Source organism: Hemitrygon akajei, chromosome 21 (genome assembly GCF_048418815.1).
Source record: "Hemitrygon akajei chromosome 21, sHemAka1.3, whole genome shotgun sequence".
In the NCBI taxonomy this organism is placed as follows: domain Eukaryota; kingdom Metazoa; phylum Chordata; class Chondrichthyes; order Myliobatiformes; family Dasyatidae; genus Hemitrygon; species Hemitrygon akajei.
Genome location: NC_133144.1, coordinates 33561523 through 33581053, shown reverse-complemented (window position 1 = coordinate 33581053; position 19531 = coordinate 33561523).

The following is a 19531-nucleotide window of genomic DNA, read 5'->3' as shown; positions in this document are numbered from 1 at the left end:
CTGTACACATCAGACTTCCAATATAACTCAGAGTCCTGCCATGTGCAGAAGTTCGCTGATGACACGGCCATAGTGGGGTGTGTCAGGAATGGACAGGAGGAGGAGTATAGGAAACTGATACAGGACTTTGTGATATGGTGCAACTCAAACTACCTGCGTCTCAATATCACCAAGACCAAGGAGATGGTGGTGGACTTTAGGAGATCTAGGCCTCATATGGAGCCAGTGATCATTAATGGAGAATGTGTGGAGCAGGTTAAGACCTACAAGTATCTGGGAGTACAGTTAGACGAGAAGCTTGACTGGACTGCCAACACAGATGCCTTGTGCAGGAAGGCACAGAGTCGAATGTACTTCCTAAGAAGGTTGGCGTCATTCAATGTCTGTAGTGAGATGCTGAAGATGTTCTATAGGTCAGTTGTGGAGAGCGCCCTCTTCTTTGTGGTGGCGTGTTGGGGAGGAAGCATTAAGAAGAGGGACGCCTCACGTCTTAATAAGCTGGTAAGGAAGGCGGGCTCTGTCGTGGGCAAAGTACTGGAGAGTTTAACATCGGTAGCTGAGCGAAGGGCGCTGAGTAGGCTACAGTCAATTATGGATAACTCTGAACATCCTCTACATAGCACCATCCAGAGACAGAGAAGCAGTTTCAGTGACAGGTTACTATCGATGCAATGCTCCTCAGACAGGATGAAGAGGTCAATACTCCCCAATGCCATTAGGCTTTACAATTCTACCGCCAGGACTTAAGAACTTTTTAAAAGCTATTATTAATGCTTTTTGAGATGGTGATTTAGATGCATATCATATTTTTTTACTGAGTTAAGTATTGTATGTAATTAGTTTTGCTACAACAAGTGTATGGGACATTGGAAAAAAAGTTGAATTTCCCCATGGGGATGAATAAAGTATCTATCTATCTATCTATCTATCTATCTATCTATCATTTTTATTTTGACTTGCATTTCTTTTGTGCCTTACGTTCACTGAGGACAATCTAAGGTCTTTCCAAATCAAGGAAATACTGGGGTACTGTGATCAGTAATGAAACTCAATGGTTCTTTCATACAACAGCCCAGCAGTGACAAATGATAGCAACAAGGTGATCTATCTTTCTTGTCAATAACTGAAAGATAAATGTGGCGAATACACTGATGGTTTCCCACCTTCAATAACCTTTCACCCTTTGCTTATTGAGGCTCTCTCTGCCTTAAATTGATTCAAAGTCCCTGCCTCTATTGCCCTTTGAGGAAGAGAGTTCCATAGACTCATGATCATGTGAGAGAAAAAGTTTCTCCTTATTCCTGTCTTACATTAATGTTTAAACATTAACTCATAAGAGGAAGGATGCTCTCCATATCCATCCTGTTAAGACCCTACAAAATCTTATGTTTCAATCAAGTCCCCTCTCATTTTTTAAATTCCAGGTGGATACAACCCAACCTGTTCAACCTATCACTAAGTCCACCCACTCATTCAAGGCAAACACTCACTGAACTGCTTCCAGTACTTTAATATCCTTTCCCAGTAAAGGGAACAATGCTGTAAACAGTATGCCAGCCTCACCAGTGCCCTGTACAGCTGAAACACCCGAGGGAACTTGGGTAAAGATGAACCTGAGGGATAAAAATCTCATCCAACAGAATGTAAATATAAACTAGCTGGCTCTACTCTATCTTTGCCTACACCCCACAAATTATTTCCTTTTAGGTGTTTACTCATCTCTCTTTTGAATGATAAATGGGATCTCCTTGTACAACTTCAGCTAGCACTGCATTCCAGACTCTGATCACATGTTATGTGAAAAACATTTTCCTCATTGGCCTTTTTGCCATTCTTGTTTTCTACTACTACTCTGATACAAACCATTTCTCCAGTTGGAGAAGCAGCATCTTTATTTTCCATCTGGGTAGCCTCCAACCTGATGGCATGAAGAGCAATTTCGCAAAATTCCAGTAATGCTCCCCCCCTTCTCTATTCCTCATTCCCTTTTCCCTCTCTCACTTTATCTCTTTGTCTGCCCATCACTTCCCTCTGGTGCTCCTCCCCCTTTTCTTTCTTCCACGGCCTTCTGTCCTCTCTGATTAGATTCCCCCTTCTCCAGCCCTGTATATCTCTCACCAATCAACTTCCCAGCTCTTCACTTCACCCCTCCCCCTCCCAGTTTCACCTATCAACTTCTGTTTCTCCCCCCCCCCCCCCCACCCTCTAACACTGACTCCTCATCTCTTTTCTTTCTCCAGTCCTATTGAAGGGTCTCAGTCCAAAACATCGACTGCACTCTTCTCCATCGATGCTGCCTGGCCTGCTAAGTTACTTCAGCATTTTGTGTGTGTTGCTTGGATTTCCACCATCTGCAGATTTTCTCTTGTTTGTGATTTCTCTTAGTCTATTCTATCTATAACATATGATTTTAAAGGTGTTTTATCAGTTTTCTCTTCATTCCAATGATTACAAATCCAGTTTCTCCAATCTATCCACATCACTAATGTTTCTGATTTCTGGAATAATTATCTTAGAGTTAACCTCTGTTGCCCCCTTTACAACTTCTTCACATCTTCCCTAGAGTACCTCGAGGTAGACGTAATACTCCTGCTGCAACCAAACCAACATCTTATGTGGGGTCATCAGAACTTCTTTGCTCTTGTACTCTGTGCCTCAATTTATGAAACCCAGGATTCCGTAAGCATTTAAACCACTTTTACAATATGTATTGTCACTTTCAATGAACTATACACATTAATTCATGCATTTCTTTGTTGTTGTACCCTTGTTAATATTGTGTATTTCAGTTAATATTTGTTCTCATCATTCTTCTTTTCCAAATGTAAAGCTTCACATTTCTTAACATTAAACATCATCTGCCAGCCCTCTGTCCACTCCACCAGCCTCCCTAAAATCCATAAATGCCCTCTTAGTCTTAACACATTCATTCAAGTTTACATTGTCAGTCCAGTACTCATGAAGTTAAAAAGCTGGTCCAGCATCTATCCTTGGTTTTTCTTCGAACCGAGTATTTAATGGTTTCCATCTGAATTGCTTAATCAAGTGTGGACGTTGTCTCCATATTTTCCTCCAGTCTCCAATGAATATTAAGCTAAATTTTTGAACACTGTGTTCTATATCACACTACCCTGAGTCAGATCCTATTGAAATATGAATCCAGCTTTGTAGACCTTGTCAAAAATTATGATCTTTGATACTTCTTAATTTCAAATCTCTGTAATCCAGTTCTCTGCAGAGGTCAAGTTAAGTAATTTGCCTTTTGCTGCATCACCAATTCATCAGTGCAATGTAAAACCCTGGATCTGTTCTGCAATGTAAACATATGCACCTCTTCGTGTTATCTTCAGATCATAGGGCCTCTAGGAAATACATATAAATCAGTAAAGAGATCTGTTTGGATGATTTTCTGTCCTTCTAGTGTAATTTGAGATCACAATGGATGACAAAGAGTTTATATCAGAGCTTTTCCAAGCAATATTGTTAGCATTCATTTTTCTTCCTCCTGGCACTTTAACTGCTACGGTAAACCCACCTCTCACATTTAAACACAGCTTCTCTATCAGCCAACATCAGATATGGAAAATGTTTATTATACACAAAGAAAAGGAAGTTTTCAGCATCTGTGCTGAGCAGACCGCTTGGAGCTCAAGCAGTGACAGGGTCACCACAAATCTCCTCATCAACCCCGAGGCTAGGAAGCAAACGGATCAGCTCGGGTTCCTGCTTTTGGTTGTCACATAGTGACTCCTGCCGCAACTGAGGCTGAGGCCTAGGAGGAAATGTCAGTTAAACAGGGTGACACTCTCCTCAGCTACAGTCAATGCACTGACGACAAAGGGGTAAGGCAATTTAAAACAAAATTATGTAGCATTTTCAGAAGGAAAATCGAGCCAAGCATTAATGACAGAGTTATCTCAGGTTTCTTTTGAGTTACATGCTGGCTTTCTGAAACTGAAGCTGGATGCTCCCACTTGGATCTTCAGAAGCACTGAACAAGCTTCTGCACCACCTCTCCCAGAGATAGTATATATTGGAGAGTCCAATATGACTGCAGACCCATCCTCCCTGATTCATCCAACGTCAAGATGTCAACAGAGCCTCGCAAAAATGACATTGTTATTGGGATATTAGAAAGATAACAAAGGAATTGACAATGCTCAGAATCAGAAGGAATCACCGATCTTACCATCACTAAGCAATCACAGAAATTTCAATCATTGTTTCCCTGAGGGTGAGGGATCGAGGTGAAAAGTCTCTAAGTGACTTGGTTTCAATTTAGAGAATTTGATAACTGTCCCCGGAATAATAGAGACAAAGGAACAAAATGTTGATGCGATCCGGCGCTCCATTCACGAAGATGATTACAAAGCCAAAGGAAACAGAATATCACGTCCCAATGTCAGGAAGGTTTGTTTTCAAAGAGGACTCTGTTTAGCAAATGTTGTCTCTCATAACTCTACACAAGCCCTTCTCTTAATTAATGGAAATCAAACTCTTAATGAAAACTGGGGACGATAGTCAATGGTGCAGCCCAGTTGAGCTCTCCTTCCAATCATTGACGATATGTCTCTGTTAATCAGTCCATGCCTAAGCAGTCTACTCTGAATACTGAATGTAACTCAGGCAATATTTGCTTGCAAATAGATAGAAACAATACCTTGCACTGAGTCAGAAATTGCAAATGAATGATTAGTGTGAGAGTGCTGTGGAGCAAAACTCCATGTATGCAGCTACCTTCCTTCTGATACACATCCACATTCATTCTTTGCAGGTAAATCGCTGTGTTAGTTGCAAAATATTCTAATCCAAATCTTAATTTGATCTGCTATTAATGGCTTTTAATTCATTTTTGAAAGTCCTGTTGAATGGTTTTGGACCGAAACAGTGATTGTTTATTCCTCTCCATAAATGCTGCCTGGCCTGTTGAGTTCCTTCAGCATTTTGTGTGTGTTGCTCTAATTTAGAAGGTAACTTGAAGATGTTATACAAAACACAAAAATACATAGCACTTGCTCAAAACACTTTCCATCTGGATCTGTGGAAGGAAGGTATGGGTGTCTCCACAATTTATGTATTGACAATGAAATCAGAAATTGCAGAAACTCTGGGAGTGTAATACAGTCAAGTGTGAGGTGTTGCACTTGGGGAGGACAAACCAAAGTAGGACTTCCACAGCGAAGGGTAGGCACCAAGGAGTGTGACAGAAGAAAGGCATCTGGGAATACAGATCAATATTTCCTTGAAGGTGACATCACACGAAGATAGGGTTGGAAAAAGATCTTTTGGCACATTGGCCATCCTAAAATCAAAGTACTTAGTACAGGAGTTGGAGGGCTACGGTCCATGTGCAGGTCAACGGGACTAGGCAAAATAACAATTCGGCACAGACTAGATGGGCCAATGGTACTGTAGTGTAGTGGTTAGCACAATGTTTTACAGTGCAGGTGACCAGGGTTCAATCCCCTCGGCTGCCTGTCAGGAGTTTATATGTTCTTCCCATGACTGCGTGGGTTTCCTCTGTGTGTTCCAGTTTCATCCCACAGTCTAAAGATGTACCAATGGTAGGTTAATAGGTCATTATAAATTGTCCCACAATTAAGCTAGGATTGAATCAGAGGGTTGATGGGCAGCGTGCTTCGAAGGGCCAGAATGATATATTCCTAGCTATATCTCAATAAATAAATAAAAATATATGGTCCAAGTCCTTGAGTCCATGAATGTTGCAGCAGTCTGCAGTTGAACATTACTAAGCAATGTGTGGAGTTATACATCCAGTGGCCATTTTATTAGGTACAGGAGGTACATACACTGAGAATATGTTTGTGGATTTCTGCTGTTGTAGCCAATTCAATCCAAGGATTGACTAACTGTGCATTTAGAGATGCTCTTCTGCACACTGCTGTTGTAACTTGTCACCGTCACTGTCACCGTCCTTGCCAGCTTGAACCAGTCTGGCCCCTTTCCTCTGCCCTTTTCACCCACATAACACCCACTCACTGGACTATCTTTTTGTTTTGCACACCATTCTCTGTAAACACTAGAAACTGTTGTGTGTGAAAACCCCAGGACATCAGCAGTTTCTGAGATACCCCGAATGACACCAACAATCACTCCATGGTCAAAGTCACTTGGATCACATTTCTTTCCTACTCTGATTGGTCTGAAAAAACAACTGAACCTCTGCACCATGTCTGCATTTATTTATGCATTGAGTTACTGCATTGTCTCATTAGATATTTGCATTAAAGAGCAGGGTTACAGGTGTATCTAATAAAGTGGCTACTGAGTGTGTTTTGGTATGAAGAGCAAGAAGAAGCAAACTAAACTCGAGGGTACAATTCCACAAGGAGTACAAGACTAGAGAGATCTGCAGAGTGAATGTACATACTGTAGTTTATTGAAAGTGATAGGGTAGATTGTTCAAGTGTTTAAAAAGCATTAAGGGGTCAGGGATTCTGTAAACAAATGTGTAGAGTACAAGCGAAAGAAATAATGTTAATCCCTTATAAAATCTAAGTTCTGCCACTGTTGAAGTATGGTGCCCCATACTGGCTGCCAAGTTTAGGTAAGGCGTGAAGGTTTTGGCGAGGTTTATGTAAAGATTTAATAAAATTATTCCAGGAATGAAAGATTTTTAGAAAGGAACATTAGAAGAATAGCAACAGGGACATGTGAGACTTGCGGATCGGCCAGGATGTCCCGCTGACAAACCGGCGTGTGCTGGGTCAGGGTCAGCAAGTTGTCAGTGGTTTCCAGAGTCAGAGTTCCACATGGGCAGGAGGAATGAGTCCTGATAACCCCCTTGGTTCATAAATTAGTGAGACAAGAGTTCGAGGCCTAGTGCTTGGGGCCCCATCATAGACGGGTCTGAAGTTCAAGGCCTGGTGTTTCTTAATCAGCAAGTCCTGTGGCTGATGCTGAGGACTGAGGCTCAAGGGTCAAAACAAAACTACAGGAATTAGATTCAAGGCTCATTGGCCAGAGCGAATATCTGCGAGTCCGCTGGGATTGTCGAAGGTCCCTTGTCTGCATGTCTGCATCCGAATCTGGGTCCACTAGAGGCTGAATGCCAAAGAATATGGACTGTCTTGGGGTTAGAGGACACTACATGGATGGGAGAAAGGAACGGGGGTTTGTTTTGCGGCTTGTTGTGTTCTGTTCTGTTGTGTTTAGTGTTGTTCTGCTGAGCATTATGGGTATGCTATGTACGCACTAAAACGTGTGGCAACACTTGTGGGCTGCCCTCAACATACCCTAGTGTGGGTTGGTCATAAATGCAAACGATGTATTTCACTATGTGTTTCGATGTACATGTGATAAATAAACTTGAAACTTAAATCTTGAATTAGACTGGAGAAGCTGGGTTGTTCCTCCTGGAACAGAAGGAGTTGAGCGGGCATCTGATGGATGTATTCACAATCATGAAAAGTTCCAAGAGAAAGCTGAGCCATTGAAAGGATCGGGGGCATAGAATGAAGCTGACTGGTGGAAGAACAAGAACAAACATGATGAAAAATGTTTTGCTTAGAAACTGAAAAAAACTACACGGGGGAGAAGTGGGGGCAGAATCAATTGCAGAGATCAAAAGGGAGCTAGATACTTATCTGAAAGGAAAGTTTGTGGGAAGAGAGCAACAGAGTAGGACTAAATCTTACATGAGGTGAGTATGGATTTGATTGGCTGAATGGTCTCCATCTGTGGTGTAACAGTTCCATATCTCAGTGCTTCTGGAGAAGAGGAACATTTTCTTTGCTGACCGGGCAAATAATTATCCTCCAAGTGTAGTAGATTGACCCAGAAATTACATTGCACAGCTCAGTGATCAGGTACTTACTGCATGTTTCTGGAAGGTTGGCCAATTTCTGCCGGTTTCCTGCACTCTAGACTAATGGCCATCAGCATTGGCAGCTTGAGTACAAGACATATTTCTGTTTCTCTTCAACATTCATTCAGGCATTTATGGTCCAAAGTTCAAAGTAAAATTTATTATCAGAGTACATACATGTCACCACATACAACCCTGAGATGCTTTTTCCTTCCGGCATACTTAGCAAATCTATAGAATGGTAACTATAAAGAGGATCAGTGAACAGCAAACTGTGCAAACGCAAATATGACTAAATAGCAATAAATGACAAGAGCATGAAATAACAAGATTAAGAGTCCTTAAACTGAGACCATCGGTTGTGGGAACACCTGAAATAGAATGAGTGTTGCTATCCTCTTTTGTTCAAAAGCCTGCTGGTTGAGGGGTAGCAACTGTTCTTGAACCTGTTGGTGTGAGTCCTGAGGCACTTGTACCTTCTACCTGGTGGCAGCAGTAAGAATAGAGCATAGCCTGGGTGGTGAGAATCTTTGATGATGGATGCTGTTTTTCTCTGGCAATGTTTCATGTAGATGTGCTTAATGGTTCGGAGGGCTTTACCCGTGATGTACTGGGCTGAATCCACTACCTTTTGTAGGATTTTCCTCTCAAAGACATTGGTGTTCCCATACCAGTCCATAACGCAGCCAGTCAATACACTTTCCACCACACATCTATAGAAGTTTGCCAAGGTTTTTGATGGCACGCTGAATCTCCACAGACTCCTGAGGAAGTAGAGATGCTGTCATGTTTCCTTTGCCATTATATTTATACGATAGGTCTAGGACAGGTCCTCTGAGATAGTGACACCCAGGAATTCAAAGTTACTGACCCTTTCCAACTCTGATCCTCTGAAGAGTATTGGCTCATGGACCTCTGGTTTCCCTCTCCTGATGTCTATAGTCAGTTCTTTGGACTTATTGACATTGAGTAAGAGGTTGTTGTTATTACACCACTCAGCCAAGTTTTCAATCTCTCTCCTGTATGGTGATTCATCACCACCCTCCTGGTCTGTGAACTGTGGAGGCTACCTTAGTAAGACCTGCTTCATAAGCCGTCTCTGGCCAAGTGTGAGATTATGGAATCCCACCCTTGAACTTACCAATGAGGAGATACCTTCCTTTTTGCTCTATTTTCCTTGATTCCCCCCCCCCAATCTTTGCCCCAGACCATTGCACCCCAGTTCTTCCAGCTGATTTTCACCCTGTCCTTCCTACAACTCCCTCTTCCACGAGATGAAGGTGACCACCCAGCCATCCCACTCCCCCAGTCTGTTTCTAGAGGTGAACTTCCCCATAAAAGTATCTCTGAAAGTCTTCACCCAGAGCTTGTCTCATCACTTCCCCTCCCCCTGTCCTGCCACTACACTTCACAAAATAAGCAATGATGTTACTGCTAATAAGTCCTTGACTGGCTGAGCTATTGAATTTCCCCATGATAGGGCTCTCATAAAAGCAGATCCCCACACCACTGGCTCGTGTGCTTTTCCTGGAACGGAAGTAGTTCCAGGTCATTATGTCTCCAGTGCTTTTTGTGTGGCCTTTCATGCATAAGTGAAAAACTATGTTTATCAAATTGACTTCTGTAGCTACACTTCAGCAAATGTAATTGACTGTGAACATCCTGGATATGAGATGTAGGAGCAAGCATAAGTCACGCACACTTGAACTGGTTCTAGCTGAGGTGCAACCGAACATTGATTACCATCTTACAGCAGAAGTGCCTCATCTTATTTCCGATTTCAGCTGGACTTTCCTGTCCTGTTCCCCTATCCCTTGCTTCCCCAATAGTCTGAAAATCTTTGTCCTTCTTTGGATTGGCACTGAATGAATGCTTTCCTTCTCATCTCTGCCTGGTCCCTGCATCCAAAACATACCTATTAAACATAATATGAGTATCCATGGCATACAGCATCTGGGAAGGCATTCGATCGGCATGATTATCACACATGAAGTTAGTTTCATACTGACATTCCTTATTGTGGAGGAGATGGGAGATGCCAGTGACATTGGGCAGGCACTGATGCAGCGTAAACTCTCAGTTATTTCTTTCAACAGTTGATAACTGTTAAGAGAACATCAGCAAAAATGATGAGCCAGTATAGGTTGAGGAATTGAGTCACAAAGTCATTAGTCATACAGCACAGAAACAGGCCCTTCAGCCCACAACATCCATCCTAACCTTGTTGCCTGTCTGCACTTACCTCACACACCATATTAATCCCTTTATCCGCATCCCTCTCTGCATTGCCTGTTTAGGTGCCTGTCAAAATGCCTCTCAAACATAGTGATTGCACCATCACTACCTGCTCTGGTACAATGCTTCAGATATCAACCATCCTCTATATGAAAAATTTACCCTCTTAAATCCCCTTTAAAGCTCCTTTCTCTATGCCTTTTTATTTTTGATACCATGAGAGAAAGCTTCTGTCTATCCTATTTCTGCCTCACATAGCCTTAAGTACTTATAATCTAGTGCAGGGGTGTCAAACTTATTTTAGGTCACGGGCCGGATTGAGCAAAATGCAGCTTCATGCGGGCCGGATCAGTCGGACGCGTGCAAATGCAGCTTTCGTTGCCTCCGTTTTTTCAGCCTGCTCTCATGTGTCTCAGTCTCTGCTATAACTACAAAGTGTTTCACTTTACAAATTCCGTTTCTTATGAAGAAGACTGCCGAATAAACACTAAAAACCCTGAAAACCTGGTACCTGAATAAACTCAGCATTAGCCATATCATACGCCATAGGCGCTTCGATTACTGGGGCCAGCTTTAATAGTAATTAGATATTATCTCACGGGCCAAAGATAATTCCACCGTGGGCCGGATTTGACCCACGGGCCTTGAGTTTGACATATATGATCTAGTGTCTGATGTATCTGTAGGATCCAAGACCATAAGACTTAGGAGCAGAATTAGGCCATTCAACACATCGAGTCTGCTCCACCATTCTATCATGGCTGATCCCAGATCTCACTCAGCCCCATATACCTGCCTTCTTGCCATATCCTTTGAAGTCCTGAATGATCAGAAAACGAGCAACCTCTGCCTTAAGTATATGCACGGGTTTGGCCTCCACCACAGTCTGCAGTAGAGCATTCCACAGATTTACTACTCTCTCGCTAAAAAATTCTTCCTTACCTCGTTTCTAAGAGGTCACCCCTCAGTTTTGAGGCTGTGCTCTCTAGTTCTGGATACCTCCACCATCGGAAACTTCCTCTCCACATCCACCCTATCTAGTCCTTTCAACACTCGGGAGGTTTCAATGAGATCCCGCCCCCGCATTTTTCTAACTTGCAGTGAGTACAGGCCCAAAGCTACCAAACACCCATCATATGTTAACCCTTTCATTCCCAGAATCATCCTCGTGAACCTCCTCTGGACTCTCTCCAATGACAACACATCCTTTCTGAGATATGGGGCCCAAAACCATTGACCGTATCTAACTGCAGCCTGTCTACTGCCTTATAAAGCCTCAGCATTATCTCCTTGCTTTTATATTCTATTCTCCTTAAAATAATGACCAATTTTGTATTTGCGTTCTTTACCACAGACTCAACCTGTAAATTAATCTCCTGGGAGTCTTGCACAAGGACTCCTAAATCCCTCTGCAGCTCCAATGTTCTCTCCCCATTTGGATAATAGCCCGCACTATTGCTCCTTTTACCAAAGTGCATTATTGAACTCTTCCCAATAGTGTGTTCCATCACTCACTGAATCACGGCATATTCACTCTTCTCTTTGTAGGCTCATCCTCATCAAAAGAGTGATGGATTTCCATAGCATGGAAGCATTGAGGTCATCACAAAATGTTGCTTGAACTCTAAGCTGTCCTCTGTTTTTACATACTGTATACTCCAAATGTTAATTTTACTAAGAAAGAAAATCCTAAAAAAACTTCACATAGAAGAGATGAATGCTGGAATGGGTGATTCTAAGCTCATGCTAAAACCAACATTTTCTTGGAGAAAACTTACAGAAATGCAGAATAACACCAGGATTTAACATAAAAAAAGTAAAACAATGGATTATCTGGAAATCTGACAGGACTGTGGGAAATACTAGCCGGTCTGTCTGTTACTTGGTTGAACACATGGCTCACCCTCACTTACAGGGCATTAGGGCACCATGCATTGAGGAGGGAGCAGAAAACTGCACCTGAAATGGCAAATAAAACAAATCAATTTAAATGGAAACATAAGAAATCCTGCAGATGTCAGAAATATTGAGGAACACACACAAAATACTGGAGAAATCCAGCAGGTCAAGCAGCATCTGTGGAGGAATATAAACAGTCGACACTTCGGACTGAGACCTTTTTTCAGGACTGGAAAGGAAGGGGGCGGAATCCAGAATAAGAAGGAGGGAGGGGGGAGTACAAGGTATCAGGTGGATGAGTGGGGAAAGGGGGATGATGTGAAAAACTGAGAGGTGATAGGTGGAAGAAGTAAAGGACTGAAGAAGAAGGAATCCGATTGGAGAGGATGGTAGCCTATGAAATAAAGGGAAGGAGGTGTGGAACCAAATGGAAGTGATGGGCAACTCATGAGGGCAGAGGAGGAAATGCAAATGGTGAGAGGTGAACCAGAATGGGAGGGGGGAAATGAATGTAAATGGAAAAAAAAATAAATGGAAGGTTTTCTGTGAATGATATGAATATAGTTATGTAGATAAAGTGGTATATATGAACTCTTACACAAAAACAAAATCAATGAGAATTATTTGGCTGGAATCAGATGAGTTACAATTGATGAGGTTACATTTGCCATTACTAGTTACCCCCTGAGAACAGAGGCATAAGTAGTTTGTAAAGATAAGCATGTTCCAAAATGCTTCAGAGTAAATTAAATACCTTAAAAGTTTGTGTCAATAGGGCAAGTTATTTGCATTTAACTTTTCCCACAAGCAACATAAGGAGCTGGAGGAACTCAGCAGGTCGGATAGCAGCTATGGACAGAAATGGGCAGTTCATGCTTTGGATCGACACTTCATATTGACTGTTCATTTCCCTCCATGGACGCTGCCTGACCCACTGAGCTCCTCCAGCACCTTCTGTGTTGCTCCAGATTCCAGCAGATCTAAAACGCACTAGAAATGCTCCAACTCAGGCAGCCAATTCCAACAAAGGGTCTTTCATCTGAAATGTTAGTTCGATTTCTCTTTCCACAGATGTTGCTTGACTTACTTAGTGTTTCAGCTTTTTCTGTTTTTTTCCCAGTTTCTAGCACCAATTCTTCTTTTACTTCTTCTAAGAGTGAATATTTGTTGAGATTTACAATCACTTTTAAAATGCTAATATTCTGTTTTTCAATCTATTTCAGCTAATCCATCCATCATACCTATGTAATTGCCTTTAGTTTAGATTCAACTTTGAGTTTGTGACTTAAATTTATTGCTTTCCTATTGAATGTGATTTTTTTTCTCTTATTATGATCACTCTTTTCTGGAAGATCTTTACCATAAGTTTACAAATAAATTGTGCAGCATTAAATATGACAAGCTCTATTATATCTTGTTCCTAGTTGGGTCTACAACTCAGGGAAATATCCCAAGTGCATTCCATGAACTTGTCCTCAAGATTGTCTTTGCCAATTTGATTTGGGCATTCTACATGAAGTTAAAAATACCCTATAATTGTTGCATTATTTTTGTTATAAGCCTTTGTTATTCCTTCATTGATCAGCTATTCTTAAGAGAATTTACATACTATTATTGTATTATCTCAGAAACTAATTCCACTTGCAGACATTTGGAAACAAGACCATTTCTAACTATTATCACAATGTCATCAGTAATATCCCCCTTTCATTTCCATTTATATCCTTTTTCAAGCCTTGGTCACCTAGCAACGGCACCTGGCAATGGTTATTAAGTCAAACCCATTTGCCTTTACTTGTCCTGACAAAGGGTCTCGGCCCGAAACATTGACTGTACTTCTTCCTATAGATGCTGCCTGACCTGATGCGTTCCAACAGCATTTTGTTTGTGTTGAAATTACTTGTGCCACTTACTCATCTATCTTGTTACTTTTTTGGGGTGCTTTTAATTTATGGAATTGAACTTCTTACCAAAACCGGGAAACTTCTTTCCAGTTTCCCACTTTGCTGCTGCACTTCTGTAGTGCATCCCTCGTAACCATGCCCTCTCAGGAGGATCTCCTTGTTCAAGCAACATCTCATGTGAAAACTAGACCACACACCTACCAGCACAGCTCTCCCTCTGTACTGCCTCCCCAGCACTGCAGTTGTCCAAGACTGCATCTCCAAAAGTACAGTGGACCCTTAACACTGGAGCAGTGAAGCTGAAACACGATACTCCTTCAGCTTCACTCTTTCAACAGTGTAGCACTCTTCCAGTACAATCCCCCAACACCGCAGCACTGTCTCTGCAAGAATGAGCGATCTGTTAGTGCTGCTCCTTCAGTAATGGAGTATTTCTTCCAGAGCACTAGTTGACAGTAATTCCTTTGATCTGCCGCCACAATAGTACATTCCCTTCATTCCTTCAACTATACAGTGATGCTTTTGAACTACCTGGCAGTACAGAACCATCGTTTTCCCAAGACTCCACTCTCTGCAATGCTGCCACTCCATCAGTGCAGCCCTCCCCCTCAGTGGAGGTTTCCCTCAGTAACGCAAGGGTTGCTTTCAATACTACGCTGGAATATCAGGTTTGATTGCCCATTGAAGGCACTGAAATGGGACTTCAATGAAGCCTTTTAATGACACAAGGATAGCAGGGCTACCACTCTGCTTGGACTCAAATTTAAAAAAAACAGATTTCAAAATAATCCGTTTTGCTTTAAATGCAGGAGAACCTGGTCTTTCCAATGAAGAACTGAAGTCTCTGATCTGCTATTCACAAAGGGTTAAACAGCATCCATGGGTTTTGAAGACTGTGAGGGAGGTCTGGGGTCTCAAAGCAAAGACTTTAATAAGGCCACTGACAGCAAATAACAGGTTGTCTAACGAGTCAGGTTACACCAACAAGGGGCACATTGTATATTCACCCTCTAGCACGAGGGCTCAGGGGGTTGCATATAGAAGGAGAGGTGGAAAAGCAGATTTAAATAAGTCAGAAAGGTAACTCTGGAACAGAAACACATTGTTCAAAAGGCAAAATGTGGGGGAGTGCTTAGACTAACCACCCATCCAGCAGGTCTTGCTGGTGATCGGTTAATATGATATTCAAACCAAAGTCACACTTCTTTTAAGCTTTAATTTCATTTCCAGTTTTCTCTCTGGTTTTCATCACTCCTACCCCAGCCTGTCCCCACCCTTGAGCTGGCATAGTGACCCGGTCAAACTCTCGTCTCTGCGGCCTGATCAAATCAAATCAGCTTCCATCGGGGAGCTAGTCAAGCATGCAGCTTCTGTAAATGAGCTCCATCCTCTTCACTGCAGGTGTGCGTGAGGCAGTGCCTGTACCTGTGCCTGTGGTGAAAGTGTGCATGTGTGTGTATGTGCATGTGTTCCTGTGTATACTGTATGCATATATGTCTGTTTAGATCTGTATAAGTATGGCTGTGCATGTGTGTGCTTCTGTGTGCATATGTATGTACAACAGTGTTTCTCTGAGTGTAGTGCATGCACATGTATATTTCTGTATGTTTAAGTACGTACGTTTCTGTGTGTGTGTGTGTGTGTGTGTGTGTGTGTGTGTGTTTTCTGTTTCTCTGCCGCTTATTTAATCGTCCTTACACCTAAACCAAGACTATCACAGAGCATCATGTCTGACAAACAATCTGGTGGAGAGGAGGATTCCCATGATGGAAACCTATGTGTGACAGTTGTACCAGAACACCCACCACAGGGAGCCATGCCAACTAGGAAGGTTTGACAGAGGGATTGCCACATATTTCTATTCATTAATGACATTCCTTGCCCCAGTCCAGCATTCCAACAGCCACAGAACAAGTGTACTTTCAAAAATCATTTTGCCACTAAGTGTAAAACAAAGGAAAGAACAATCACCTCAGGGGCAGATTAAAAAAAAGATGACAGGTGCACAGAGAGAATCGAAGCAGTAAAGGATCTGAAGAAAAAGAAGCTATTTGTGATGGTAAGGGTCAGTGACAAAGTGCAAGTGGGAATCTGTCCATGCGTTTCATTTATCCCATGGGCAAAGTCACAAAGCGAGCATGACACTGGGCACTTGGAAATATAATGCATGGAGGGACCTGCACACAGTGTCTGTTAAATTTCAACTGCATTGTGAAGCTATTCCCTTTCAAAGAAAGCCATGGAATAGATTCAAAGGAAGATGATGCCAGCCAGGTAGCCGGACCACTATATAGCTGTGGGCATTTGGCTTCTCCTGCCTCCTCGATTCCTCAAGTATTTCCCATTTAAACAATAATGCACTCAGCCAGCACCTGACTGGGGTAATCCATTGGAAAAAAACTCTGTAGAAACTTCTGCTAACTTTGATGGTCTGATTTGATCTGGCAGCCGGCTGCAGTAAAGGGGTTGGTGAACCCTGCCGAGAGTCGGAGCTTCATTTCAGTCTAATGCCATTTGTTGATTATGTAGAAATGAGGTGGCTTGGGTATTATCACATGGAGAAACCATAACCCCTTTTGTGTGTGTGTTCACTCTGTACCACATTGTGTGTGTGATCCCACTCTGTACCACATTGTGTGCGTGATCCCACTCTGTACCACATTGTGTGTGTGTTCACTCTGTACCACATTGTGTGCGTGATCCCACTCTGTGTGTGTTCACTCTGTATCACATTGTGTGCGTGATCCCACTCTGTGTGTGTTCACTCTGTATCACATTGTGTGTGTGATCCCACTCTGTGTGTGTGTTCACTCTCTGTACCACGTTGTGTGTGTGATCCCACTCTGTGTGTGTTCACTCTGTACCACATTGTGTGTGTGATCCCACTCTGTGTGTGTGTTCACTCTCTGTACCACATTGTGTGTGATCCCACTCTGTGTGTGTTCACTCTGTACCACATTGTGTGTGTGATCCCACTCTGTGTGTGTTCACTCTGTACCACATTGTGTGTGTGATCCCACTCTGTACCACATTGTGTGCGTGATCCCACTCTGTACCACATTGTGTGTGTGTTCACTCTGTACCACATTGTGTGCGTGATCCCACTCTGTGTGTGTTCACTCTGTACCACATTGTGTGCGTGATCCCACTCTGTGTGTGATCACTCTGTACCACATTGTGTGTGTGTGATCCCACTCTGTGTGTGTGTTCACTCTCTGTACCACGTTGTGTGTGTGATCCCACTCTGTGTGTGTTCACTCTGTACCACATTGTGTGTGTGATCCCACTCTGTGTGTGTGTTCACTCTCTGTACCACATTGTGTGTGATCCCACTCTGTGTGTGTTCACTCTGTACCACATTGTGTGTGTGATCCCACTCTGTGTGTGTTCACTCTGTACCACATTGTGTGTGTGATCCCACTCTGTGTGTGTGTTCATTCTCTGTACCACATTGTGTGTGTGATCCCACTCTGTGTGTGTTCACTCTGTACCACATTGTGTGTGTGATCCCACTCTGTGTGTGTGTTCACTCTCTGTACCACATTGTGTGTGTGATCCCACTCTGTGTGTGTTCACTCTGTACCACATTGTGTGCATGATCCCACTCTGTGTGTGTTCACTCTCTGTACCACATTGTGTGTGTGATCCCACTCTGTGTGTGTTCACTCTGTACCACATTGTGTGCGTGATCCCACTCTGTGTGTGTTCACTCTGTACCACATTGTGTGTGTGATCCCACTCTGTGTGTGTGTTCACTCTCTGTACCACATTGTGTGTGTGATCCCACTCTGTGTGTGTTCACTCTGTACCACATTGTGTGCGTGATCCCACTCTGTGTGTGTTCACTCTCTGTACCACATTGTGTGTGTGATCCCACTCTGTGTGTGTTCACTCTCTGTAATCTCCTGTGTGTGTAGATGTGAACACACTGTACATACTTGTGTGTGTAATCACAGTCTATGTTTGTTCACTCTCTGTACCTCCCAGTGTGTGTCTTTTCACTCTCTGTAATCACGTGTGTGTGATCCCAGAGTGTGTGTGTGTGTGGGTTCACTTTCTGTATCCCTGAGTGTATGTGTGCGTGTGTGTTTATTCTCTGTATCCCTTTGTGTGTGCAATACTGGTGTAGGTTTGTGTTCACTCCTTATACTCTTTTGTGTGTAACCCACTGGGTGTGTATGCTTGCTCCCTGTACACTTGTGTGTATAATCCCAGTGTATGTGTGTGCGTTCACTCTCTGCATCATTTTGAGTGTGTGTGTGTGTGTGTACACTCCCTGTACACTCCAGTGTGCATAATCCCAGAGTGCATGTGTGTGATGTGTGTGTGAGGTTCACTTTCTGTATGGCCTTGTGTGCATAATCCCAGCATGTGTTGATGTGGGTATGTGTGTGTGTGTTCATTCTTTGTGCGTGTGCGTGTGTGTGCATGTGTGTCTTCATTCTCTGTACCCCCATGTGTGCATAATCCCAGTGTGTATGTATGTGCTTGTTCATTCTCTGTAACCCATTGTGTGCGCAATCTCAGTGTGTGTGCTTGTTCACTCTCTGTATGAGCTTGTGTGTTAATTCCCAGTGTGTGTACATTTGCTCTCTGTACCCATTTCTGTGCAAAATCCCAGAGTGTGTGCACACTATATGCCATTGTGTGTTTAATCCCAGTGTGAGCATTTTCGTTCTCTGTATCACCTTGTGTGTGTAATCCTAGTGTGTGCTAGTGTTCACTCTCTGTACAACCCAGTGTGTGTAATCCAGTGTGTGTGTGTTACTCTGTCTCTTCTCCCTGTGATTGTGATATCTCTATCCCTGTGTTCTCTGTATTTCTGCTTGTTACTGTCTGTGCTGCTGGTCTATGTATATTCCTTCTATCTGACCTCTCACTTCTCTCCGTGCTGTCTTTATTTATTCTCTCTGTCCTCTCTCCCGGTTCTCTTGCTCTCTTTCTCTCACTGCATCCTCTGTTCATACTCTCTCTGTTTCGCTATCTGTCCACTCTCTGTCTGCCCTCACTGTGTTCTCTTTTTTTCTGCTGGGTAGTTTTGTGCAGATTCAAGATTTGAAATTCTCATTTATATATCACCTTTATGCCGTGTTTAATATTTCAGTCATCTTTGAGCAATATTGTAAATATATTGCTTGAGTAAGCATTTGTGTTCACTTAAATAATTCTCTACCGTTAGATGTAAAACATGTGAAATTGCATACGTTATGATGTTACCACCTGATACATGCATGTCTTATTTAAAGTAAGATAAAAACAAACTAAGATAATTTTTCTTCTGCTCCCAACTTTTTACATTCAATTATAATGTTTTGGAGTTACAAAATATAACTGGGGAATGAGGAAGTTTAAAACAAACTCGAGGTGACTATGAGTCTATTGAAGTGCAGCGAGAGATTTGATTTTTAATAAAGCACAGTGACTTAAAAAAAATTGCGGCACTTTTATTTCTTCAGAGCAGCAGGTTTCCTTCGCAAAAGGAACTGGGGAGAAAAAGGGGGAGTATTTAAGAATCATAAGCTCACAAAAGTGAGTACTGGGGATAGTAATAATTTAAAAACAAAGAGTAGGAATTCCTGGCCACTTTGGAAAGATAGACACATTCCATTGCATACAAATAACTGGATTTTGAACACTGAACATGCTGAGGAGTATTTTTAAGTAA